At 44.1% G+C, this 27,600-nt stretch overlaps 1 protein-coding gene across 1 annotated transcript in view; it reads left to right on the forward strand.

Moving 5' to 3' along the window:
- Positions 1–27,600, forward strand: part of Uvrag (UV radiation resistance associated) — a 274,915-nt gene that overhangs the window by 224,349 nt on the left and 22,966 nt on the right. The window lies entirely within an intron of this gene.

Genomic DNA, 27,600 nt, shown 5'->3' on the forward strand with positions numbered 1-27,600 from the left:
CTAAACAGGAGGATTGTCATAAGTTCAAGGTCAGCCTGGGCTAGAGCATAAGTCCCAGGCCAGTCTACACTATAGAATCCTGTCAAAAAGAAAAGAAAAGAAAGAAAGAAGGAAATGAAATCCTGGACTAAAGAGATGTCTAGATCAGTAAAGCTCTTGCCTTTCATGTGTGAGGACCAGAGTTGAGATTTCCAGAACTCAACACAAATGCCAGGCAGGGACAGCACATACTTCCAAACTGAAGAGCAAAGATGGCCACTTCCTTGGATGGTCAGTGGCCAGCCAGCCTCGCTTACTCAGTGCTGTTCCAAGCCAATAAGAGACCCTGTTTCAAACAAAAGGAGGAGGGTACTTGGGGGCCACCCCCTCTTTGAAGTAGTCCTGAACCAAGAGCATGCACACATCGGGGAGGGGTGATAAAAAATGAACATGTACTCTCAGGATCAGAGAATAGAGACATTACAAAGTTAGACATACGTATTTCTTTTCCCTTTCATGATATTTTATATTATTAATATTAAATTTTTTGAGGAAGTAACCCCCATTTTTATTTCTAGTTCTTGATTATTAGTGAGGGCTAAGTTCATGTGTTTATTTATTTGATGTTTTATGAATAACCATTACAATTTTAATAGATAATACTTTTAAAAAAGATTATAGCTAGGCTAATTAGAGTCCCCAAAATGTTGTACTGAATTAATAATATGCCTTGCAACTTACATGTGGAATTTGATGAAGTTTTGACTTACACCAGCCTGCCCTCCCTCCTGACCTGCCCCACCTGCAGCCCATGTCGGCATTCTGTGCCAGCATATGCCAGCCCCCTCTGGCAGGAGGCTACAGCCACTGCCAAAGCAGCCTCACACTGCCTGGAAATGTTGCTAGGGCGCCGCTAAAAAAATTTTAGGCATGTTTTCTGTTCACTATCAATAAACCACAATATTTTTAGTTAATGGTGAAATGAAGTCAGGATAGAATTTGGTGTCCACGAGGCTGAGTCAGGAGGGCAGCCTGGGCTACATAACAACTCACAACCACCTCAGGGGAAGAAAAATGATGCCATCTATTCAAGATACTAAAACAAAACCCACAAATTGCCTCATTCTATTCATGCAGATGAAAACATAAGCTAAAATGGGCACTGAAGGGATGAACATGGCAAATTAGGCTTTGTATATTACACTCAGCTTAAAAAATCAGAAATAATTGGGCCTGAGCACACTTTGATAACAGAATGTGTGAATACATATGAAATTAGCTGTAATTTCTTTGGGTCAAAACTGAGGCCTACTGACTTTTTTTGACATTCTCAAAATGGTGAAAAGACTTGGTAGTGTCTTCCAGCATCAGGGGACAGATGTGACAAGAGATGCAGACTCCTGGTTTACAGAGGTTGCCCTGGCTCTCTAGGACTCGTTAATTCATAACGAAATTGAGAAGATAAGTGTGTTATTTTTTCTGCCTTCTGAAGTAGAGCATTCTGAGCACTCTTCCCTGGGCTGAGTCAATCTGGGGCAGTATATGTGGCTGGAGACCAACACAGGCCTGGGGTCATTTCCTGGTCAGTGGTGTCACTTTGAACTCCATGTAAGGAACTTCTCTCCAGGTCTCGGGTTCCTTGTTTTCATGTGACAGGGCACATAGCCTCTGGGGTGCCATGGAGTGTCTTCCCTCTTCCCCAAGCTGCTCTGAAGCTTTCTGTCTTTGTCTCGTTGTGTTCAGTTTTACAGCTGGCAGCCCTGCCTTGTTCCCAGGGTGCCCTGCGAGGCAGCCCAGGGTCTCAAGCTCCAGAGGTACTGTCGCTTCAGAGTTGCATCTGACAGATTCGCTGAGGCAACATGCCTCTTCCTCATGGTGACACCAGTGAGGAAGTCTTTCTAAGCCCAGGATTGTCCCTAACAAGGAGACTGAAGTAAATAAGTACTGTCTTCATTTCCTCTGTCAGTACTGTTCTGCTGTGCCTTCCAGCCTGGTTTGGGAGCACATACATGATTTTAACACACACATATACATACATACATACATACACACACACACACACACACACACACACACAGAGAGAGAGAGAGAGAGAGAGAGAGAGAGAGAGAGAGAGAGAGAGAGAGAGAGAGAGAGGTTACTCTTTAATTTTAAATATATATGAATGTTTTACCTGCAGACATACCTGTACACCACATGGATATCTTTGCTAGCCACTGATATGCTAGTCTGGCATGCTGGAACCTGTCTGTAATCCCAGCACTTGAGATGGAGGCAGGAGAATCACAAATTCTGATTTCTCCTTGGCTAACATGGCAAGTTTGAGTCCAACCTGGGATACATGAGACCTTGTCTCAAAAAGAAAAAACAATGATAATTGGGCACTGTCCAGTGAAGTTGAACATCTGTATATGAGAGTGTTTATAGCAGCAGTGTTCACACTAGCCAAAGACTAGAGACAGGGTGAAGTCTGTCAGCAATGTGTCCATCATTAATCACGGTGTGTTTACACATGGAGGACTGTACCACCAGGAGACCATGGCAGTGACTAGGACAGAGTCCTGTCAATCGCTGAGTTTCAGAGTGGATGGGGTGGTGGTGAGAGATCTCTACAGTGTTCTGTCCACACAGTTCAAAATCAGACAGAGGTCGTCAGTGTTGTTTATGAATAAAAACTATGCATCAAGTGGTGGCTCGATTACTAGCGGGCAAGGGAAGGAATTGGCACAGGGAGGGGTTCCTGGGGACCCTCTGGAGCCCAGAAACTTCTGTCTGTAGCCTGGGTAGTGGCTGCACAGAGTTTGTTTTATTGTCCCGATCCTTTAATCTGTGTGTCACGTGTCCTGAGCTTCTCTGTGGGACAACAGTGAAAGGGTTTTATGGAGCACTGTGTTGGTTGGATACTCGTCGCCTCTTAAGAAGGCGTCATTTTATTGTCACATACCCCGAAGAAAAAGGGATTTTGAAGTAGAGCACTTCGTTTATCTTAGCATCACAAATAAGTATATCTGCTTCTATTGGTTGCAGTACTGTATATGTAGGCAGAGTGGATTTTTATGTGTGTTCTATAGACCTAATCATCATAAAATATTTCCGTGTTATTTTCAGTTGTGGAAGCAGGCTTGGACTAATTTTTGGTGGAGAAGAAATTTTAAAGAAATGACTGAAGCAAATGTGTATGGAGTATTTCTGGTGGTTTTGTCCTTTATATTACGGAAAGATACACTGGAAACAGCATTTGTGAGCATCTTAAGGACTTGCAGTAAGTTCTCCACAGATGAGCAGGCTGGCTTTAGACAGATGTCTTTCTTTCCAACATTCCTACAAATGTGTGGGATTTCCCAAGAGCCGGTGGTAAATGAGTCTGTGGGCATTTACTGAGTATAGGTCAATCCCCTGCGCTGAGCACTGAAATCAAAGCTAATTAGAAGAGAGTGGGAGAGCCTGCCTGCCTGCCTCTGTGCCATTCACACGCTAATTGCGGTGGTCACTCCATCCAAAGATGGCTGAACTCTGACCGCTAAGCTAACCACAAGAAGGAAATTACTTTGTATAGCTAAGCCAAAAAAAATTTTTTTTGGATTTCATTTGTAATGTCACTTAGGATTCTTCTGAAAGATTTGTGAAGCTTTGCTTTCTTTTAATAAGCTCTCATAATGACAAGTTCCCCTGGGGATGAAATCATCCAAGCGGAATGTGCCTGTGTCTTAACTCTGATAAACATCACTTCATGGTATTTAGGAGATTAAAAAAGACTAAAACATGTAAATGTTACTTTCAGGTTATTACGACTAAGAAAAGCCCGTGGCCCAGCTATCAAAATAGTTCAGCCCCAGCCTGTTCTGAGCGGTAGACTGCCCAGGCCGGCAGGACTGCTCAGGACTCACAGCTCTGTCTTGTGAGTTGACCTGGAACTTGTGATGTCCTGGAATGTAATTGCTTCGTCTCTGAGGCACATTTATGTGTCCCTCTGCCCCTTGCCCTAATTTATCATCTGCTTTATAGTAATTCCACTCAGACAAGATGGTCAGGCCCCACTGCAGGATGCGAGGTGCTGTGAGTGGATGCATTTTCTAATCAGTGACATTAGTTTATATCTCCTTATTAAGATGCCCATTACATTCATACCAAGAGCGATAACATGGACACTAATGCACTTCCCATCGTCCATCAGGGCTTTTTTATTTATTTCCATAGCGGCGGCATTAATAACCACGTGCAAGAGTCTAAGAGGATGTGTAGCTTTTAGTGATGGTCTAAGATATTCTAGTGAGATGTAGCTGTGAGACGCAGAGACATCATTATGTTGTCATTTTTATTCTCTACCCCTTCCTAAAACGCAGCCGTTATGATATACTTCGTTTTGTGTATTTTAAAAGTTAATTCATATCTTTTGTACAATCATTTCCAAACAAAACATGTTATCCTAGTTTCTCTATACTTTATAAGTTATATCTTGCTTTTCTAACTTTAAACTGAAACACAGCATCCATACAGAGGTCTGTTTACTTTTTGGACACACAAGCCTGAAGGGACTCATTGAATGAACTGTACTAGGTTCTGGGTCTTGGCGCAGTGATCTGAAAGTTTCTTCTTATGAAAAGTAGTGCAGAGGCTGCAGAGATGGCTTGGTGGTTAAGAGCACTTGCTGCTCTTGCAGAGGACCGGGGTTCAGTTCCCAGCACCCACAGGGCAGCTCACAACCATCTGTAACTCCAGTCCCAGGGGATCCAACAGCCTCTTCTGGCCTCTTTGAACACCATGCATATGCTGTGCACACACACGTAAGCAAACATATATATATATTATATATATCTAATAAAGTTAATAATCCTTTTTTTAAAAAAGAAAACAAACAGTTCAGAGGTTAGGAAGCTAGAGGATAGGAGTGCACTGTTCTTGCAAAGGACCTGAATTCGGTCCCCAGCACCCAGATAAGCGAGACTCACAACTGCCTATAATTCTAGCTCCATGTAAGATTCAGTTTTCCTCACTGCATCACCTTCACCAAAGTATCTGTGCAGTCAATGACCTTGGGTTTTTATTATCATCTCCTTTTGAGCGGTTTGGCTCGGTTGCTAATGTGACTCATTGGAGGAATCCGTCAGGGACCACGTTCTTGCTGTGCTGTGGCTCTATGGCATCTTTCTATTTCACTTTTGACTTTGCTTTGATTGCTCTGCAGAGCTGTGATTTCAGTTCGTCGTACCAGGAAGCCCCAGCTCTGCAAACCTGTGAGTGCTGCGCTGCTCTCCTTCCAGCTCATTACACATTGCCTCAAGTCTTGAGTCCTCATCCCTGCATGTTATCCCAGGTGCAGAAGGAGAAAGTTAGGTCGGAGGGAGGCCTTTTGAATTTGCTCTTTGTATTAGACTTCCCTACTGTGAAACGCATCTCAGAGTCGCTGTAGGGTGTTCGCTATTGGTGTTCTGTTCCTCCTGAGTAATCACACAGGATATAGCATTCACATTCATTGGCTATATTGAGTCCAACAAGGAGCCGATTCCAGGAGTGGATTAGATATCAAAACAGTGGATTGGAGGAGAGTAGGGAAAGATGGAAAGCCTAATGTTTAGAGGATGCCTATAGAAAGGAAGGTGGGAGAGGGGACTAGTTAGGAGGAATTTTGGACTGTGACTCAGTTCTGAAAAAGATCCATCCAAATTTACAGGAAGCCCACAAGCTCAGCTGCCCACTGGAGGAGGTCCATGTACCACAGGTCTAGCACCTCTGCCATACCATCATTGGCGGGGGTGCTGGAGCACAGCATGGATCCAGAATTAGTAGCTGGGACCATCAGTCAATTGTGTGCTCTGTAATAGGAGGTCTGAAGGATGCACTCCATGGCTTCTATGCTCATGGTTCCCTTTATATCAGTATAGAAGCTCTCTGAAACTTGGTTCAGAATGATAATGTACAGTCAACACAAGCTCATTTGAAATATGAAAAGGATATCTATCAGTGAGATAATAAGTGAAGTATATAAATAAAATGTGTAAATCATTAGAACATAGTCATAATAAATATTAGGTCCCCTCTGTACCCACTTTCTACCAGCTTGTGGTTAGTTTTAGATAGCTAAGGGCACACCATCACCATCGAGGCAGAAGTGAATCCGAGGCGGCCAGTGTAGTCTGCAGTCCACACAGATGCCTGTTTCTCCCGGGCTGCAGTCGGATAAGGAGCTTATTCCGATGTAAATCAGCCTTGTCAGTAAACAGTGCTCGTCCAGGTCTACTTTTTCATTCGGAGAGGACATTTTTTGTTCAGGAAGCATTGAGTTTCTTGATATTTTGTCACAGCTCCTCGTTTGCTGTTAGTGGTACTTTGAGAGTGGCGTTCCAGTTTAGGTGATTATAGAAAGGCAGAACTGAACATTCAAGTCTTTTTCCATGGCTCCGTTCACTTTGCAACTCATTTCTCAGCATTTCAGGGGCTCTTGCTACATGCTAGACACCACATGCCTGATGATGGCCCTCAGGCCCCCTGAGCCCTCGGTTGTGTCCAGCCACATCGACTCTGCCTGGGCGTCCAGAGGACTTGGAGAGTGTCACCTGGCTTACAAAGGTGACGTGCCACTTGGCTATGTCTCTGTGATGAAGAGTGTGACCCCATTCCCACTGCTATCTTAGGCGTACTTTGAACTGTGAGTGCCCTCGCTTGTCTATGAGCCTACATGGTTTTACTTCTTTTCACCACATATTCCAGAAATACTTGTCATCAGACATCCATAAAAGTGCTGGCTCCTGCCCTAAAGTGGGTGTTGGAATTTCCTATGGTCCTTCACTTTTGTGACTTTCTTCCCTAGAATGACCTTGGGCAGGGAGCCGTGAATCCGGCCAGCCGCTCCCCCACCCCGCTCCTTGGGCAGGGATTTGAAGTGCTGGCTATATTTTCTTTTTAATTGTCAGCATCCTTTCCTGTTTGAAACGGATTCAATGGAGATCTGCTGTTTCATTTTCTGTGTGTTCCCAGATCTATGCTAGCTTGTTAACATGATGTAGTAGACCAGGAATATCCAGTTTTGCTTTCATACTCTTTAAAAACTGAAGTGCATGTTTCATAAAATTAAAGGGTCCCAAGAGCCAGTTAATATAAAGCAATATTTTACCAAGGTCAGAAGTGATTTAATATGAAAGATCATATTTTATCGTAACCATAACAGGCTTAACAAAATCTAGACAGACAAATTGCTAGTTTAGAAATGATCTGAACTTACATTTTCCCAAAAAATAAAGAAAAAAAAGCAGAAACCCACAAGATCGCATGTATGGCAGGCACCAGGCATGGTTTCGCTGGTCCCCGCAGCTGGGGCTCCGCAGCAGTGATGAGAACTGGCTTTGTCTTCAGTGTCACATGTCACGGTGCTTTCCTAGTCGTCCGACTCCCAGGCATCGCTGTTTATAGCAAGGAACTGCATCCCAGCCGGGACAGCCCAGTTTCTCATACCTTTTCATTGATGTCACTTGACTTAGTTTGGTCCCTCTCCTAGTGCCTACATTTTGTGAAGCCCTAAGATAAAGTATTGGCTTGTGTGTCCCCCGGCATCAGCTTCGCTCTCTCCGATGTGCTGTCTCTGCAGCTGCCTCATTTTCATGTGAGAGATTTATTTTTCCTTAGTGGGTCTAATGTTTCTCCTAGTGCTTGCGTGCGCACTCTCACACACCCTTTGGTGTGTGTGCTTGTAAACGTACCTAGTACACAGAAATAACCCATGAGAAGGTCAGCCGTATTCTTGGTGAATTCCTCTGTAAGCTTCCTGGGAAATATTTCAGCTGACAGGTATGGTTCTAAAATTGATGTGCTCAGTTAGTAGTGTGGTTGATTTTAAATCTGTTTTTGCTTATCCTGCTTAGGGATTCTGACGTAGAAGTATCCCGTCTGCTTTGTGTCCTCTGTGAAAGCTTGCTGACTCTTACCAACCAATTGGTATTCCAAAAACCAATGTGGGCAGCGAAGATGCTATCCTAGGTAACAGACACGATGGCTGTGTGTCAGACATGGTCCTGCAGTCCTCGCAGCCCCTGTGACAGGTGGAATCACCCCACTTCACAGATGAGCCCCTTAAAGCTCAGAAAAAAATGAAACAACTTGCAAAGCCATGCAGTGAAATGAAGCTCAGGATGCTTTCTAAAAAGATTTTTCTATGTTATTATTTGATTTGATCCTGACAACATTCATGAAGATTGGCAGGGGGAACCTTCCTGTTTTCCCGTTTCAGAGTTGAGTAGATGCACAACTTCCTTGGCTACTACAGTAGGCCTGTTTCAGTCCAGGAACATCTGTATGCCTTGTTTTTCTATCTGTTGTATTGGTTGGTTGTTCAGTGATCCTTTTGACCATAACACTCGAGCCCTTAAGTTCTGGGAAGTTCCTTGAATTATTCTTTAGCGCTCCGTTTCCTGAATGGGTCCTCTAATCTTACCTCCTTCCTGCTTTCTATCTCACCAGCTCTTGCTTTACCTCCTGGCTATGCCCTTGTGTTTTTCATTTCTGCTTTCCTATTTTTAATGTTTAAGAACTTTTTCTCTCTAGCTAATATCTTGTTGTTCCACGTGTGTAATATTTATATTTTCTCTTACCTGTGTTAACATACTAAAGATTGTTTAAATTATTCTTGTTTTTCTCTTGGGGGATGTTTTGTTTTGTTTGGGGGGATTGTTTTTGTTTTGTTTTGTTTTCAAGACAGGGTTTCTCTGTGTAGCTCTGGCTGTCCTGGAACTCAGCTCTGTAGACCAGGCTGCCCTGGAACTCACAGAGATCCGCCTGCCTCTGCCTCCCGAGTGCTGGGATTGAAGGTGTGCACCACCACCCAACAGCTTGCAACTTTCTGGTGCTATTTCATCTCTCCGGTCTGACTCTGTTGTATCTATTTAATACTATCTACGTGACTCCGTATTTGTGGACATCAACCCCTCTTGGCAGCTCTGCTGCTGGTGTTACTAAGTGGCTTCTGTCAGATCAACTTCCTGCAGATTAAACAGTAGAAATTATCAGTGAAAGTATGATAAAGACAAACACCTAAATGCACCAGAGACTAACCGGAAGTGGGCAGTTACTAGAGAGTAAAACTTTAAAAGGGACATGGTGGGTGTCTTGTCTGACAGCTTTTAGCCCGAGTGCAAGTCCCTGTCTGTGGCCTGTGGGCAACGGAAATTCTCCTGGACATTTGGGTGTCCAGTTGAAAACCCAGAGAGCAGAACTCCGGAGAGCACAGCCTGGGAAAGCAAAGGGAGGCATAGATAAAGGTGAGAACTGGAGAGGGGAAGCCCCATTCTCAAGAAAGATCAATGAAGAACACCCCGAAGCTGACTCAGAGGTTGACGTTAGTGGACCTGAGTTTTAAAATAGCTACTACAATCTTGCTAAAGGTGTAAGAGAACACACTCTTTGGCTTGTGGGTTTGGTTTGGTTTTGTCTTGGGAGTTTTGGTTTTGATCCAATCCCTTGCCCAGGCTGTCATCAAGCTTGCAGCAATCCTCCTGCCTCATCCTCCCAATGCTGGGTCACAGGTGTAAACTCAACAAAGCATCTATTTTAGTGAAGGTGAATATAGTTGGTCCTCTCTGCATGGGTTCCACAGAGATAGATTCCATTAACTGATTCAGAGGTGCTGGTCAGAGGCATCTGCGTTGAGTGTGGCCTGTTCTCCCTCTCATTGTTCCCCCAACAGTTCACAAGGTGCTTACATTGCACTGGGTATTGTAAGTAGCAAGCGGTGATTTAAATGTGAAGTATATGGAGATGCACACAGGTTCCATGCAGAGAATATGCTACTTCATAGGAGGAATTTGAGTACCCACAGCTTTCTTAGGGCAGGAAGTCCTAGAACCAGTCCCCCACAGGTATGGGCACAACTGCCTGGGAAATGTCAGCAGAGACAGGAAACTATAAAAAAATAAAATAAAAAAAATGTGGAAGGGAGGAGCACTAAAGGGGGTCAATTTCTTTCCCTTTTTTTTTTTTTTGGTTTTTTGTTTTGTTTTGGTTTTTGGTTTTGTTTTTTGAGACAGGGTTTCTCTGTGCAGCCCTGACTATCCTGGAACTTGCTCTGTAGACCAGGCTGGCCTTGAACTTGGAGATCCACCTGCCTCTGCCTCTCAAGTGCTGGGATTAAAGGTATGCACCACCACTGCCCACGACAATTTCTAACATAGAAGTCAAGCCTCTGGGTAGGTTTAATAGGAAAATAGAGATTGCAAAATAAATCTAAACAAAAAGTAAAAGGCTGAAAATTAGGTAATTCGAGCTCCAGGGCCTATGGAACAAGTATGAAAAGGTCTGACCTCTGTGTGACTACACAAACCCAAATACGTTCCCAGATGCCTCTGGGATGATGTGTGTGTAATTACAAGAGAGACTGAATGAAGCAGAAGAACGAGTTACAGATGAGTGGTCCAAGCTGGCTGTGATAGCAGAGAAACCCCAGCTACTCAGGGTCTGTAGCAGGAAGACTGTAAGTTCAAAGCCAGCCTGGGGACAAAGGAAGCTCAAGACCAAGCTATGTAGCTTAGTAAGACTCTCTCAAAGCAGCTCAACTGGAGAGTTCTGGGTTCAATTCTCAATGCTACTTAAGAGGAAAAAATGTGTGTGTGTGTGTGTGTGTGTGTGTGTGTGTGTGTGTGTGTGTGAGAGAGAGAGAGAGAGAGAGAGAGAGAGAGAGAGAGAGAGAGAGAGAGAGAGAGAGTTCTCAAAGATTTCAATGTATAGACTCAAGAAACTCAGCAAATCCCGGGCAGAATAAACACAGTACACTACACACACACACACACACACACACACACACACACACACACACGTCACACCCCTAAATGTATCAGCATGTTAGAGGCACACGACTAGAATCAAAGAAGCAGCTAGAGGGGCCAGCGAGGGAAAATACTCTGTCTTGTCCTTTGAGATGATGAGAACATGCAGTACTAAAAGCTTCTCTAAAAAGGCACAGAAAGGAACAAGCCATCACCAACATTCATTAGGGTTTCAGGGGGCTGCAGGAGTCGCCATCTTCTAGCAGCCATCTTAGCCCAGGAGTCCCCCACAAGTTTTGAAGTGAAGAGAAAAGGTTATTTTAAAGTTAGAAGAAATCACAGTGGATTTAGTTTTTGTCTCTATGCTTTGACCAAATTACCAAATTCAGCCTTATTTTGTTGTGTCCAGTGGCAGAAAGAGATCCAAGCACACTAGTGAGGGAGGGAATGCCCCAAGTCACCAACAAGCTCTCGAGCGTATTCTCTCTCCTGCTCCACAGAACTAAATCCACAGACGTCAGGGAGCTCTCTCACTGCCAGCTCTGTGTGGGGGCTAGACTATAGAAATCCCCAAGAAGAAGGCTTTGCACTTCCTCCTAATCAATGAGACATTTACTACCTTCTAAAAGAGTCTGTACAGGAAACTGAGTGAAAAGTGTTCTTCATATTGAAGCATGTTCAGTCCCTCTGTGATGGTTTAGTCCCTCATGGTTTGCATGCTGTCAAGACAGTAACTAGGGTGGGACACACGACAATGTTAGACATTCACGGCTTGAAGTAGGTAGGCCAGGTTTGAATATCGTCTTGACTACTTATTAGGCATCGTATACCTTTTCAAATTTCAGCACTGTCACCTCTAAGACAAACATAAGAAACCTTGATGGTTTCATACTGTAAGTTAGATACTGTAAGTAAAGAGCTTGGCATGTGGAAGCAGATTGTTAAATCATGTGGGTTGTTCCCACTGTTCAATCAGGAAAACATCTCTGAGTGTAAGGTTTGAACTGTGATCTAAAAAACTGTCTAAGATTGTAGATTGCCCAGTGTCTTAGTCAGTTTGAGCTGTCTTGAGGAAAATGCCATAGCCTGGGTAGTTTAACCCCCAGCCTCTGTCATGATGTGGAGGCTGGGTGTCAGGTGAGGGCCCTTCCAGTTTGCAGGGGGCCCTCTTACTGTGTCTTAGCTGCAGAGACAGTGGAAGGAAACACGTTGTCTCCTCGTCTTCCACCCTGAGGGCCCCACACTCATGATCTTCCTCCTCTAAGTCCCAGCGCCAGACAACATTGACGGGTAGGGTCCCAAATGAGAGGACTTCAGGGAGATCCCACACATCCAGCCCACAGCAGCCAGGGCTGGAAGGAACTAGGAGGCTGTTTCAGGCTGAAGGAATAGCGTGGCATGGCCATAAGTGTAAAGAGGCAAAGGCTTATCCCAAGACTGGCGGTGTTACTCAGGAAAGGTACTCAGGCTGGGAAATTGCTGGCACCAGCAGGTATTTTCACAGACAAAAAACAGAGTGGCTGGGGGCTCAAGGACCCCTTCTCTGTTGACCTTTACTTCACCATGGCTTCATGAAAGCCTACTCCAATACCCAGTAAAACTGTAGTGGAAGTTATTGATAAGCCCAGAAATATATATTAAATCTATCATTACTCTACTTAATTTAAAATATAAGTAAAGAATATGTCCAAGGGAAAGAGATAGCCATCTTCATATTTGGAAAGTTGTCCAAGAGGAGTGAAATTAAACCTGGCTGAGGCTCTGGGTTAATTTAGAAATCAGAAAGGGAAAATGTTCAGCTCACCAGAGAAGTAATATTTTTAACAGGTAGAACTGCCGGGCAGTGGCCTGGGATGCCTGGGATGAATTAAGTCTCTGACTTCCTCGCTGAGTTCCTCTCTGGGTGCATGCTAAATCTAGATGAGTGTGGACAGAGCCATAGGAAGTAAGTCTGTTGTGTGGAGCCCTGAAACCAAAGAGCCAGTGAGGGCAAGGCTTTCCTTGCGAGGGAGCTGAGCTTCACCTGTCTCCTTACGTTACTGCCGTGTAACCCTGGCACCAGACTCTGCTCATGAGAGACCGTGTGTGCCACACAGGCTTATTTCCAAGCAGGCCCCTCAGAGTCCCTTGTGGACTTCAGGGCCTCTCCTGTCTTGCTGAGGACACTGGAACTGTCCCCATCTGAATGAAGCCTCCGAAGCTGCCCTGGGGGGATTGGAATGGAGCCTAAGACACCTCCAGGCAGGGCAGGCCAGGGTCTCAAACACTCCCAACTCTTGTGCCGGGGGAAGCCATAGAACTGTCCCCTTTTTCTCTTTGAATGGAAACCTGCAGCCTACTTCCTCTGGAGAATTGTTTCCTAGAAGTCCGCAATAGCAAGAAAGTGATGGAGGCAGAGGGGGTATGGGAATTTGGGGCCATGTCTCTACCCCATTTCTTTTCCTTCCTTGTATAAAATTCATCGTCCTTCTTTGAGGCTGTTTCACTTGTCTACTCTGCACACCCACACTGCCATCTGACACGCCAGCTCCTTCTTTGGGACCCTCGGAATTTTGAGGTCTGCTGTTCCTCCAGCAGGCTGGGTGCCTCTGCTCCCGTTCTCTCTCCTCCACACCAGCCCCTGGGCTTCCCGGCTTCTCTCTTCCTTCCGGGCATCACTGAGGCAGGCAAGCCGTCATCTGGAGCGCGGCTTCCTTCTCTCTCCTACCAACTCCACATTGTAGTGCTTAGCCCGGCCGGCTGTTGGTCCTTCCCGAACCTCCCCATCCCCTGAGAGTCAGTTAGGGGTCACTTCTCTGTGCGCGAGGACTGTCCTCCATTGTGATATTTTTAATATTCCTTGTTTCTGACTTTTAAGTAACGTTTCCTTTATATTAGGATTACTTTCAAAGCAGAAGCTGCCTTTCCCTGTGTATCTTTGTAACAGAGCCTGTGGCCTATGACAAAAAGGTGTCCAATATCTGCTGCCTGGATGAATACTCTGAACCTCCACAAGACACGAGGTAGACCAGGAAGCCCAGACAGTGTCACTGGCAAAGCTGGTTGAAGGGGTAGTCCCAATCTGATACTCGATAAATGGATAGATTCCTGGTAAACACAGGTCCTGAGTAGTTAAATCTGTTTCAAGGCCTGCAGTGTGTGCTCTCTCCTAACGGTCCTGCCTCCGCCATCCCTCTTGTTTTTCTGTCCATTTTCCAATGCCCTCCCTTCAGTCGACCCATCGGCAAGTCTTGGCTTTTTAAACATTCCTTTTCCGATTAAGACCCCCAAATAGGAGCATAGAGTCTCGAGTAAAAGTTAGAAAGAAAACTTGATAGTGAGTAAGGCAGGAACATATAGTATTAATGGTTAGTTTTGTCATGTTCGCAGTCATGTTCACAGGGCTAGCTATTGAGGGAAGGGAAGAGAATTACCGTGTGTGAGGCGCTTGCCACTCACAGACTATGTTATGGGTTTTGCCTGCAGTATCTCAAGCCCTGCTGTGACTGTAGGGAGCAGGCATTGCTGTGTGTGTTCTGTGGGAGAGGAAGCGGAGGCTGGGGCAGAGGAGAAAGCGTTGTGCAGGATGGCACAGGCAGTAACCAGCAGGGCAGAGCAAACCTAGAATTCCAGTTCCAGTGCTCTGTGGATTTTTAAAACGCCTGGGCCGTTTCATGTGAAGTGGATTTTTTTTTTTTTTTTTTTTTTTTTAGAAAAAGGTGTCACTGTGTAGCTCAGGCCTGTCTCAACCTGACAGCCCTGCCTCAGCCTTTTGAGTGCCGGGATTAGAGCCACATGTCACCAACTGAACTGGATTTTAATTATATTATTGTTGAGTCAGAAATTTGGGGAGTTAGCTAGGAAATTAGTGTCAAAGTGGTAATTTGAAGGTAGAAGATCACCTTATTAATTTAATAACTTGGCATAGTCCTTGGAACCACTAATAGATTCAATTAGCAGCTTTGTATCATAGTTTTTCCAAAAATTAATAGTACCAGTGAGTGATATTTAAAAAGAAAATTAAGCTCTCACCTGCCAACCCATTTCAGTGAGATTTTAACACATCCAAAGCAAATCTGTGCTGATTTCTTCACAGCCCCTGTCAGGTTAACTGGAGTTGTCTATGCCTGCTTAGGTGATGAGCATATAACATAAACTTTGTTTATTAAGAAAAAAATTGCAGTCCTGATTTTTTGTATGAAATTAAGCAAAAATAGTTTCTTGCCCAGTAGCCTAGACACATAGCTCACATGCGCCATGGCACTTCCTGCCTCCCAGCCTTGGATTCCAAGGCCACTGACTCTCCTGTGATTGGCTCACAGTTCAGCTTTGCTGTTGGTCAGGTACTAGCTCAGGCCTGTGCCTCACAAAAACTTTCCCCGTAAGGATCTCATCACAACGGAGAGGAGGGAAAACGTGTTTCACTCCTGTGCTTGACAACTCGGTTCCCCCAAAATGCATTAGCCACCCTGCATGGGGCACAGGACAGCTAGCAATAAGTACATTTGTAGTTTTACCTCGCCCCACCCCCCTCCCGTGTGCGGGCGTGTGTGTCTGTGTCTGTGTCTGTGTCAGAAGACAACTTGCAGAAGTTGGTTTTCTCCTTCCGTCCTTAGGTTCAGGTCCTCAGCCTTTGCCCTTACCCACTGAGCCATCTTCCTAGCCCTGTATTTATGGGTTTCTTTAAGAACTGTAGAAATAAACTATTAATCACAGTTTCTTCATTTGTTATGTGAAGATAAACTAGACCTTCTTTGTTAGAGTTTCATGATGGTAGAATGGGTCTGTGTTATAAAATACTTAAAGCAGAGCCTAGAAAATGTCGTCGAAGTGTTTTTATTAATAAGTCGTCCTAGCTAGTATGAGTATGAGTATTCATTTCCTGTGGTCTCCAGCATCCTTCAATGGATTAGTAAAGTTCCCTTAATATAAAGCTCAAAGTTTTGATTGTTCATTTCTAGATAGTTTATCTTTTTTACTATTTAAAGTGATGCTGTATCATATTTTAACTCATCCTTGGTTTGGTTTGTTGTATGGTGGTGGTGGTGGGTGTTGGGGGGGGTAGTGGTGTGCTGAGCTGCTTTACAGTTTTTGATGAGTTTTTACTTGATTTGTTTGGATTTTTAGATTTATATTTATGTATCTGTAAAGAAATTATTACTTTGCCTGTATTCTAGTTTTTATTTCTCTTAACTTTTTCTCTTACCTGATAAATCAGTCCTACTTAGTATGGACTGGTTATAGTGAGTATTTCTGTCTTATTTACATTGATTTTTTTTTCTTGGTTTTTTTGAAGTAGTCTTGTAACTCAAGCTGACCTCAAATTCACTCTGTAGCCAAAGATGACATTGAGTTCTGGTCCTCCTGCTTCTACCTCCCAGTCTTGTGATATTTGAACTGTGACTATTATGCTCAAAATTTTTCAAGGAGTTCGTGTTGTGCCTCCCAGTACGGGAACCGTATTCTGTGCTGTGCTGTCGCTGTGGTAGAGCTGCCCTGGTCATGTGTTTTGAGTCACCCAATCTGTATCCTCTGAACTTTGGAACATCTCATTTAGTTCTTACCCTAATGAAACTATCAAGAGATTTTAGAAAGCCACAATCAATGAAGAATAAAATCTACTCCCCAAATCAGGTGAAGTAGGATATTCTCTAGTGCTTCTCCAGCCTCCCTGCCGCCCCCCTCCCCGCCACCCCTGCCCCCCTCCCCGGGCACTTCAGTTAGCCACTAGAGTTTGGCCACAACCCAGTGTGCTTCCCTGGGGCTGTCCGCATGGTTCCTGGTACATGGCAGGGGAGAGAGATGTGTGTTGGAAGTGCTGGGTAGAGTCGCACAGATGTTCTCACCTGGCCATCCTGTATCTGAACATCTGTCAGCAGCTGCTCAGGCCTGGCCTCATGACAGGTAAAGGACAGCTGGGATCTCACCTGCCTGTATTATCTCACAGTATGTGGGTCAGAAGTCTGGTTCAGCTGGCTTGTCTGCTCAGGGTCTCTTAGTGCCAAAATCAAGGTGTTGGGCCGGCCTGGTCTTACCGGAATGCTCTTGGGAATTATCCACTTGTGACTTGTTTAAATTGTTGGCAGAGTTCATCTTCCTTCAGCTATAGGTCTAAGGTTACCATTTTCTTGCTGGCTGTCGGCTGGGGGCCACCTTTTCTCTCCTGACCCCTCATCTTCTGGCCAGAAATGCCCCCATCAGGCCCTGCTCTCATCTGCAATTTCCTTGACTTTCTCTTTTGCTGCCCCCCCCAGGGAAAAATGCTTCTGAAGGTTTGTGATTCGATTAGACCAGTGAAAGCTCCGTTTGCTGTAAACATAGAGTAACGCTGGAGAACAGAGGAGATAGGGCCATTGTAAAATAATGCCTGCTATCTCCACTTCAAACTCAAATGAAGAAGGGAGTTCTACTTCCTTTATAGATTTACTTAAATCATCACCCCTTTAATGGGTAATCTCTTTCCAGGGAGTAGTTATGACGGTCATTTTGTGAGCCCCCTTCAGACCTGGCATACAGTGTGCTCCCCTGGGTGTATGCCCCACTGGTCCTGAGTGCTGCCCTCTGGTGGTGGGGGAGCCTTTAAGGAGACCGGAGCCTTGTAGGACATCACTGAGCACAAGTTCTTGAAAGACATTATGGGACACTGATGTCTTCCTCTTCCTGGCTGATGAGATGACAAGTTTATGCCACACTTCCGCCATGACGACATTACCTCACCAGAGGCCACTTGATCACAGACCAGAACCTCCAAAACCAGGGGCCAAAACAGCTCTTTTCTCTTTATATGTTAATTGCCTCAGGAATTCCATTGGAGTGAAAGGAAGTTGGCTAATACAAATATATGTCCAATGAGTTGTTTTTTGCTTAATGAGTTGTTAGATCAAACAGTGACTCATATTATTCCAAAACAAATCAGGAGAGCATTGACCATGCTCTTTGCTGGTTTGGGGTGTTTTTGAAGCTCTGTTTATTTATGATTAACCAGAGACTAAACAGTGGGCACGTGTGAAGTCAGTGACCTTCCAAAAAACAACTCGGAAGGCATAAAGTAGCCATATTGTAACAAAATTAACCTTTTTAGAGAAAAAAAAATGTATTAATGAAAGAAAAGTGCACTCCAGAGAACCTTATTCCCTTTAAAGCACTTGATTACCAGAGTCTCAAAAAAAAAAAAAAAAACTGGAGGAAGTTTGAAAATGTAAAGAACAATAAGGATGCTATAGGAATTAATTTAATAATATAAAATGTTGGAAGACTAAATATGTTCAGCTGAGTAGAAATGTAACTGTTGGAAATCAAGAGAAGGAATGTATTTCTTAGAGAACTGGTGGTCTCTTTGTAAGTGCTATTAAATAAGGAACAAGTGAAGACAATCTTTGCTCATCAGAGTGTAAATACTAAAACTATGTGCTGTGGTCCAACTCTCAGTTGAATTCAAATGCCAGCTTCCCATATTCGCTCCTGGGGAAATGGCAGGTGATGATGCCCTTAGCTTTATAAACTTTCTTGCACCTAGATCTGACTTCACGCCACCTGTCTTGTGTGGTTGTCCTGCAGACTGAGGGAACTCTACAGATGAACCCTCAGGCCTCATGCCACAGGTCGGAAATGAATCGGGATGTCTGGAAGCTCATCATCACTTTTAGGTGGTTAAGAATCAAATGCAGCGTTCACAAACTTGAGGTGCAAATTCAAACTCTACAGTTTAAACCTGTCTCTAAGTCTCAAATCATTTCCAAATTACCCTACTACATATGTGTGTGTTCATATGCATATATGCACATATTTTGCCTTCATCACCATCAGCACACACAGATTGTTCAATAATTGTTGAACTGAGTAATTGCTGTTAATGATCAGATGTGGTATTTGTGGCTAATATATTGTGTAGAAAGTGCTGAATGGGCGGGCCTCTGTTGCTATATGTCCAAATTTACAGTAACAGATTTTTTAAATTAATTTGTATATGTGCATGCATGAGATGCCAGAGATCGACGTCTGGTATCTTCTTTACTCTCCTCTTTAATTTTTGAAACAGTCTCTCACAGGCCTGAAGCTCACTAATTCAGTTAGGCTGGCCGACCAGCAAGCCCCAGGAATCTGCCTGCCTCTGCTTCCCCAGTTCTGGGAATACACATGCATCCCACCGCTTTTACATGGGTGCTGAGATCAAACTCAAGTCCTTCAGCTTGTGTGGCAAGCCCTTTACCAGCTCAGCCATCTCCAGCCCCGAGTCCATTTTTCTATTCTGTCTCCTGATTTGGGGGGCAAGGTCTTGCTGTGCTCGGGCTGTTGTCAAACTTGCAGTCCTTGCCTAAGCTCCTCAAGGATTGTGTAGACAGGAATTTCTAGTTCCTGCCCAGCCCCGCAGTCCCGCAGCTGCTTATAAAATAGTCACTCAAAAGCTTTTTTCTGTTGTTGTTGTTGGTGGTGGTGGTGGTGGTGGTGGTGGTGGTTTTTGTTTTTTTGAGACAAGGTTTCTCTGTGTAGTTTTGGTTCCTATCTTAGATCTTGCTCTGTAGACCAGGCTGGTCTCGAACTTACTCACAGAGATCCGCCTGGCTCTGCCTCCCAAGTGCTGGAATTAAAGGCGTGCGCCACCACCGCTCGGCTCGGCCAGAAGCTTATATTAATAACAAACTGACCAATGGCTCAAGCTTCTTGCTAGCTAAATCTTTCATCTTAAATTAACCCCTTTCTATAAATCTGTATCTTACCATGTGTCCGTGGCATTACTGATCTGCTGGCATCTTGTTGCTCCTTGGGCAGCAGCTGGTGTCTCTCCCGACTCTGCCCTTCTCTCTGTATCTCTGCTTGGACTTCCCGCCTGGCTGTAAGCTTTCTTGCCATAGGCCAAAACAGCTTTATTTATTATCCAATGGGAGCCCCACATATTCACAGCATACAGAAAGACATCCCACAGCGGGGCTGGGTCACAGACTGGGCCACCACTCCCTCCTGAATTGTCTGAATGCTTCTGAAGGAATCCCTGACCTTATGATAGTGTTTTCACTTTTGTTTTTCCATACATCCTCTCTTTCTCCCTGTGGGTCCCCATTAGGTGCAGGATAGTGTTACTGAGACCCACAAGATCTGTTGTAGCTAGATTGGATCGAAGTGGTATTAAACAGAGGATTACTAACTGAAGGGATTGTAGGTGTTCAGCAGCAGCAGCTCATGGAAATGCAGGTGGGCCAGAAGAGACAAGATGGCACAGGAGAAACAGTGCTAGCTCTAGTTGGCAGGGGCACCGTTGCACAGGCACTTGGAGACTGAGCCTAGGACCTTGTGCATGCTAGAGAAGCAGCCCTGCACTGAGCTACTCCTGCCCCAGAATTGCTAAAAATCTTCCCACTGACAATATCAAATACTGACAGTGAGCACTCATGCTCTGATAGAGAGAATGTGAAATTATTGACTTCTTTGAAAAACTTCGGTATCTATAGAATAAAATGAACCATATGTCTGCCATTGGAGCAGCAATTCCACTCCCAGATACTGTTACAAGGAAAACAAAACTACAAATCCAACCAAAAACTGTATCCAAGTATTTAAAGCACCTTACTTAGTATGCAAAACAGAGAGACAACTAAATAGCGGTCAGTTGGTGTAGAGAAGCCGTTGTGGGTAGAGCCTTAAAGTGGTTTACTACTCAGCAACTAAAAGCATAAACTCCTCCCATGTGCTACAGCCTGTGTGGATCTCAGTCATTAATGAGAGGAGGCAAACGCTAAAAGCTGCATGTATAATAATAAATAGACTAATAATAAGTAATATTATTCTGTATGACTGTTCTGCAACATTCTGGAAAATGTTCTTTGTTATACTCTAATACAATTTTGATCTAATATACAGTTCCAAATGCTTTCAGATTGCATTAACAAGAGGCAGTAATGCTGAGTTGGATCTGATTGGGTCAGAGATTAATGTAGAGCAGGTCATGAGTGAAATCGGGGTGTGCCGGCCGGTCTGTTACCACTGGAGACAGGAGTAAAGGTTGGGCCTGATGGACAGCATGGGCATCTACACCAGTGGATTCCACACAGTTCTGTTTACCCTTTAGCACATGGCCTTCCTTTGAAGGTGATTAATTAAAACTGCTTACAGCTGCTTTCACAAGTGTGTTTTGCTTGTCCACTTCGATGTTAATTGCTGATCCTCATGAGTTGACTCACAGGGGCTGTCAGTGATGGAGACTCAGGCTGATTGCGGGGTCAAAGCAGGTAACAGTGCTGTGCTCTGAAACTCTGTCCTCTGAGCATGACATGGCCGTGGCCATCTTAAGATCAGAGCTGCTCTTACCGACAGGAGACAAGAGAGGGTCCACTAACATTTCTCAGGGAAGGGAAGAGGGCTTATGAGGTTGCACAGATCTAGGTCACTAGTGGCACTTGAGGTCCATCCCTCTCTGAGGACAGATAAGCCATTAATGGTCACTAGGGAGGAGGTACTTTTCTTGGATGATGGAACCACCTGTGAGTTGTCATGAATCTGTAGGTAATCCCTCACCCATGCTCCTGTACATAACCCCCATTGAAGTCACTGTTTTACCAAGCTAGATGGGTAGAGTGGCTTCGTTGTAAGATTCTGATACAGAGGATGTTTGTAATGTGAGGGGTTTTGTAAGGAGAAGCATGACTTAGATACAACCTGTGCTTTATAAATGTAGTGAAGCAACACAGTACCAAGGAGAGCCTATAGTTAGAACCCAGGGCCTTGGACTCAGCCTGCTCCGGGGTCTGCCGGGACCTCTCCTCCTCAGTGAGCGAAGCAGGTGGGAAGGGGTTTTCAGTGCCATTCGGCTCTTGTATTAATCCATGTTCTGAGGGCGGTTGATAGTGTGTGTGCCTTGGGGAGCGTCTGAAGCTTTGTAGAGCTGTACAGTGGCTGCTGAGGCTTCAGAACTCAGGGTGGCAGGCCTGGCCGTGCCCAGTGTTTACATTACAGCCCATCTATCCTGGGAAAGACTGGCATGTGTTTATAGATGGGCTTGGGAAAGTATTTAGGTTGTTCTTGCAACCAGAGGCTCATAATCAAGTTATTATGCTTTTCCTTGGAGATGTATGTTGTCAAGACTCACTCTAAGAAACAGTGTGATTGCTCATGCTAAAAACTCTCCAAGCTGCCTTTCTATGTCTTTGAATGAGTTGTAGTTTCTTCTAGAAAGGCAAGTTTGGACATGGTAGTGCCCTTTTTTAAAGCTCATAATCTGGCTCTTTTCAAGACAGTGGGATCCTAGTTTTTCATCTTGAGTTGAAATATTAGGAATCAATCCTGCAGAGATTTTTAACTACATAAGCCAGAACTCTAAAGTTAAGTCTTTGATGCATATGTACATTTTTAATTTTTTGCTTTTCAGTTCCTGCAGACCAGTTCTCTTTGTAGTCAAATTCATTGTAATCCCATCACGAAAGTGTTGATCTTTTAGTAACCTTTATTGAAGCCACATATTAATCCACATTCCCTCACAGTAACAGACGGTTTGTATCAAACATCTCATGCAGCTCAAGCTCAAACTCCATATGGAAGTAATAAGCCACGCAATAAGTGGCCTTGTGTGGATAAGTGTATTTTGGGGTGTGTGTGTGTGCGCACAAGTTGTCTAAAGTGAATTTCTCTTCTGCCAAAACCTAAATGACAAAATGATTCCTAAACCCCTAGAGTCTTTCTTGACCTAGAAAAACTGTGTTTAAAAATTAAAACTCAAGTTGAGTACTTGGATATGAAACCCAGCTTCTCTGCTCAGGAGGACATCTATCAGAAGTGCACTTTCGCTGTTGTTACGATCCCACCCCTGGAGCTGCAGAGGGTAGTACCTGTCGATGTGGCTGCACTCGCCATCCTGTGTAACCAGTTCACGCCAAGCCCTTAGAGCTCCAGCATCGAGGTCAACCTGTCTCATTTGGTAAAACTCACAGCACAGGATAGGCCTCGGGATAAGATGGTGTACTGTATTTTTATGCTAAAAAGGAGGTGTGAGAAGAAAATGTCTCCTGGAATTTGGCATGGCTGTAGTTGGGGTTGTGGTTTGAAGGTATTCTTTGCTCTGGTTGTCTGTCTGTTCCAGTGACTATACAGCCAGCTCCTCCAGGCTCTTTGGGGATAGGGAGTTTCTTTTGCTCCTAGACAATGCTGTACTTAATTCATTCAGGGAAACCACAGCATCACTTGTCTACTTCCCATGTAATTTATTATCTACATGCACTTTCTTTTTTGTTTTTTGGATTTTTGGGTTTTTGTTGTTGTTGTTTCGAGACAGGGTCTCTCTGTGTAGCTTTGTCGCCTTTCTTGGAACTCACTCTGTAGCCTAGGCTGGCCTCGAACTCACAGAGATCTGCCTGCCTCTGCCTCCCTAGTGCTGCACTTTTTTATCCTCATTGCCTACCATTGAATTGCAGAAAAATTTAATTGCTTTCATGGAGTCCTAGACCAATCAGAGGAAATTGAACTTCAGGCTAATGGAAACCAAAATTTCCTTTATGAACTGCCCAGCCTCTGGATGGTGGTACAGGAAGAGGCTGTTACAAAAGGTGTTTATTTCAGAGCCTAATTTGAGGCAGTTAGACCCAAAGCAATATTTTATCTGCCTGGGTCCCTTGGCCTTCCCCTCCCCGGTGGGAAAAGAGATAGAAGAAGTAGCTAGGTGCAGGGAGTGTGGTGGTTAGTGTTGGCAGGCTTTCATGGAGCTGAGGCAAGGTCCCACAGAGAAAAGAAGAGTGCAGCTCTTGCTGGCTTGAACTCGTGGTCTGTCTGCCTTCAATTTCTGGTCCTCCTGCCTCTACCTCTCCAGTGCTCATCCTCTAAAAGGCAGGCCTCAGGAACCTCCATCCTCTGTAGGTAAGACTTTGTATTGGTCAGGGTTCTCTAGATTCTCTTTCCAGATAGATAGATAGATAGATAGATAGATAGATAGATAGATAGATAATATATTTATGGAATTTATTAGAGTGGCTTACAGGCTGTGGTCCAGCTAGTCCAGCAATGGCTCCCTCCCAACAGAAAGTCTAAGACTCCAATAATTGTTTGGTCCAAGAGGCTGGATTTCTCAGCTGATGTTCAGTATATGTCAGAATCCAAAAGAAGTAGGCTCTAATACCAGAGAAGAAATGAATTTACCAGCAAGAGTGAAGTATAGCCCAGATTTAAGGTGGATCTTCCTGCCCCAAATGATCCAATCAAGAAAAACCCCTCCCAGGTGTACCCAGCAGCTCGGGTTTTAGTTAATACCAGATGTAGTCAAGTTGACAAACAAGAATTGCCGTTACACTCATCAGTTTCCACAGCAGGCCGGAAGGCAAATGCCTTTGGTCCTCTTGGTTCCATAACTTGCTGGAGGGCTTACATGGTAAGAAGGGTTCTTTCCAAATGTGTGGGGTTCCAGAGACAGCTCACCCACCGGGCACCAGGTGTACCGGCTGAGTGACTGGCTGAAGGCGACATCGGAACTCAGTGAACCCAGTTCTTTCCCCATGCCTTTCTTTTCCAGTTTGCCCTCTTCCCCTTTCTGTTTTTGACAGTCCCTTACCAGGGTAACTTGTTAAAGAATATGAATTTTTAAAAGGCTTGAAAATATTTGACTGACTCAACCCAGGAAGAAATTTGCACATAGCCACACAGCCAAGTGGGATCTGTCACTCAGGTTTGTGACCACCCACTCAGCCTTTCCATTTCCCTGTGTTATTATTTTGAAGCTATTAACGTGTGTGTTTTTATCACTGCCTCTCCAGTCAGAGTCAAAATTAGCATTTAAAGGCTTGAGCATTATACTTAAGATTTTGCCCTTTGATGGGAAGTAACTCATTCCTTCCTTTGCCAATTCCCTTCTAATTAGTTAAGTAATCAGTCAATATTGAGCAAGTTTTAAGCCCAGCCTAGTGGTAGATGCTGTGGGGATCAAACAGAAGGAATGTGCCTGCACATTAATGGTTGTGAGGCTGTTTGCTTGAGTACTTGCCTGGGCCACACTGTGTGCTTTGAGCAAGAAACATCCCCACTTTATGCATAGGAAAAATGAAACTCCAATAAGTGAACTGACTCACTGCATTTCAGAAAATTCATCTCTTCAGGGAGAAACGGGTTTAATGAATGGATGTGGTATGTTTAATCAGATGGAGAAAAATTAAGGTTTCATCACAGTTGAAGAGAGTATGTAGTGATAGGTACATTTAAAAATTCAGCAAGCAGAAAAAAAAATGGCATCTTACTGATTTCAAACAAGCAACAAGAAAGGAAGAGTCAGTCCATTCTGTGGCTCAGCACTGAGCAGTACTTATGGAGACATGATAAGTTCAACATTGAATATCGATTTAAGAAAAAGTGAGATGCTGAAATCAGGTGTAGTGGTGTAATCAGACACATGGAAGGTGGAAGCAGGAAATTCGAGGGTTCAAGGCCAGCCTTGGCTATATAGCAAGCAAGTTTCAGGCCAACCTGGGATACATGAGACCTTGTTTCAAAAAAAAAAAAAAAAAAAGACACTGAATATATTGAAGACAATGAGAGGAAAGCATACGTGAGTGAATAGAGTGAATTCCCGAATTTAATAAGAGTGGATAAGATTGTGCGAAAGAAGTTGCGCATGGTGGCCGGATTCTCCTCTTCCACAGCAGGAACACGGTAGATGCTGTTGGGGTGGGGGGAGGCAGGAAATGTTAATAGTGTTTAGAAAGATGAAGCTGAGGAAGAGACAGCTGGAAGCAGTCGCTCCTGGAGAGCAGGCATTGTTATTCTTTCATTATAAGCCTGTGGTACTTTAGACTGCTTAGGTAGTACCTGTATTTTATTACTAAACTCTGAATTCATATAGAAATACATATGATAGGAACCTTTTTTTTTTTTTCTTGAGACAGGGTCTCATGTACCCCAGGCTGACCTTTAACTCAGTATATAGCCCAAGATGACCCTCAATTTCTGGTCCTCCTGCATCAACCCCCTAAGTGCTGGGATTACAGGCTTCTGCCTCCATGCCCAGTTTATGTGGTGCCGGGAATCGAACCCAAGGCTTTGTGTGTGCAAAGAGAGCACTCAACCGTCTGAGCTACAGGCCAGCCCCACAATATTAACATTTCTCCTTTAGTTCCCTTTGCTGAAACCTGAAGACTGGTGTGGTGGGAGCACAGAGGTGTAATCAGGAGGCTCCAGTCTAAGCAGCTGAGAGGCCACATGCCTTCATGAGCCTCCATTTCTTCATTTCCAGAGGCTGGAAAGACAGTCCAGTTTTTCTCCCTGAACTACAAATCCTAAGATTCCGTGCTAGCTCACACAGTAGTGCAATGTAACAAACAGTTAAGGCCTCAGTGGAGGCTTATTTTCTCTTTTTTTGATTGAAATCAGACTTAAGAGAGAAATGTTCACTGTGGTCTCTGAAAACAGCTCAACACCCACCTTCCATTGTGAAGCCTGAACAGACAGTTGACGGTGTGCTGGCCCAGAGACACAGTTTCCTGCTATTCCACATGGGTTTTTTTTAATATTTAATATTTTTCAGTATGAATCACAGGTGAAATTTTCATGCCATGTGTAAACAATTTCAATTTTTATTGAAACAATGAATTCAGGAATGTCATATTGGGATATCAGCCATTTTGCTTTTATCAATGTATGGAAAAATGCTTTTATATTAATATAAGGAATGATGTCATTTAATATGGAGTAGATCTTATAATTCAAGGCTAGCAAATCTCGGGAGGTGATTCAGGTCACCAAGCTAGATTTGAAAGGGAAAGAATATTTTCCTGTGGCCTCTCAAGCACTGTTACCAATTTTCTCCTCAGTCAGCAAAGTGGATGCAATAGAATGGCTTGTGGAAAACAGGCCCAGACTAGTTTTGTCTGCCCAGATGAACCTATGGCCCTGAGGAGTTTACCATTGGCCTAAGTAATAGCCAAGACACCTTCTAGTTCTAACACAGTATGCTTCTGCCCCCTTACATGATGTATGTGTTCATTCAAAACATTCTAGAAGCTCACTTGGGTTTTGAGATTCTCCTTTATAGTCTCAGTTCCAGAGAGTAAACTCTTCATTAAGTGTCACTCTGAAAAATTGACCAAGTGCTGATGCTTGTGTATTAAATTAATCTTTTTGGTAGCCAAGTTTTACTTAACTCTTAAATTCGCGTTATTTTTCTTTCATTTATTTTTGTGCTGCTAGGGATAAAACCTCAAGAGGCTTCCCTCACATTCACACATAAAACATGGTGAACGTTGTGGAGAAACCTAGAGCATAACCCCTGTCAAAACTGACATAAATACATGTGATTTAAATTTTTTGAGGGGCTGGAGAGATGGTTCAGTGCTTGAGTATGACATGCTCTAGCAGAGGCCAGAGTTTGATTCCCAGCACCTACATCTGGTGGTTCACCAGCCTGTAACTCCAGCTGCAGAGGACCCAAAAACCTCTCCTAGCTTTCTCAGACACATGCTTATGCAAACATACACAGAGACCCACCACATATACACAAAGTTAAAAGTAAAGGGGATGGAGAGATGGTTCTGTGCCTCGGAGCACTTACTGTTCTTGCGGAAGACCCAGGGTCTGTTTCTAGCACTTTCTACATGGTGGCTCACAACTGCTGTGGGATGGTCCTTCTGTGTGCTGTGAATGTGTGTTGCTGTCATTGGTTGATAATAAAGCTCTTTGGCCTATGGCAAGGCAGGATAAGGTTAGCTGGAACAGTCAAACTAAGGACTTGGAGGAAGAGGGGTGGAGTCCGGGGAGACACAGGAGACACCCAAGACACCCAAGACACAGGATGACAGAGGACCAGTAAAGCCCAGCCACATGGCAATACGTGGAGCAATAGAAATGGGTTAATTTAAATGTAAGCACTACTTAGTTATAAGCCTGAACTGTCAGCCAAGTATTCTGTAGTAAATCCAAGCTTTTGTGTGTTTAT

The sequence above is a fragment of the Peromyscus eremicus genome, chromosome 1, assembly GCF_949786415.1.
Source record: "Peromyscus eremicus chromosome 1, PerEre_H2_v1, whole genome shotgun sequence".
Classification (NCBI taxonomy): domain Eukaryota; kingdom Metazoa; phylum Chordata; class Mammalia; order Rodentia; family Cricetidae; genus Peromyscus; species Peromyscus eremicus.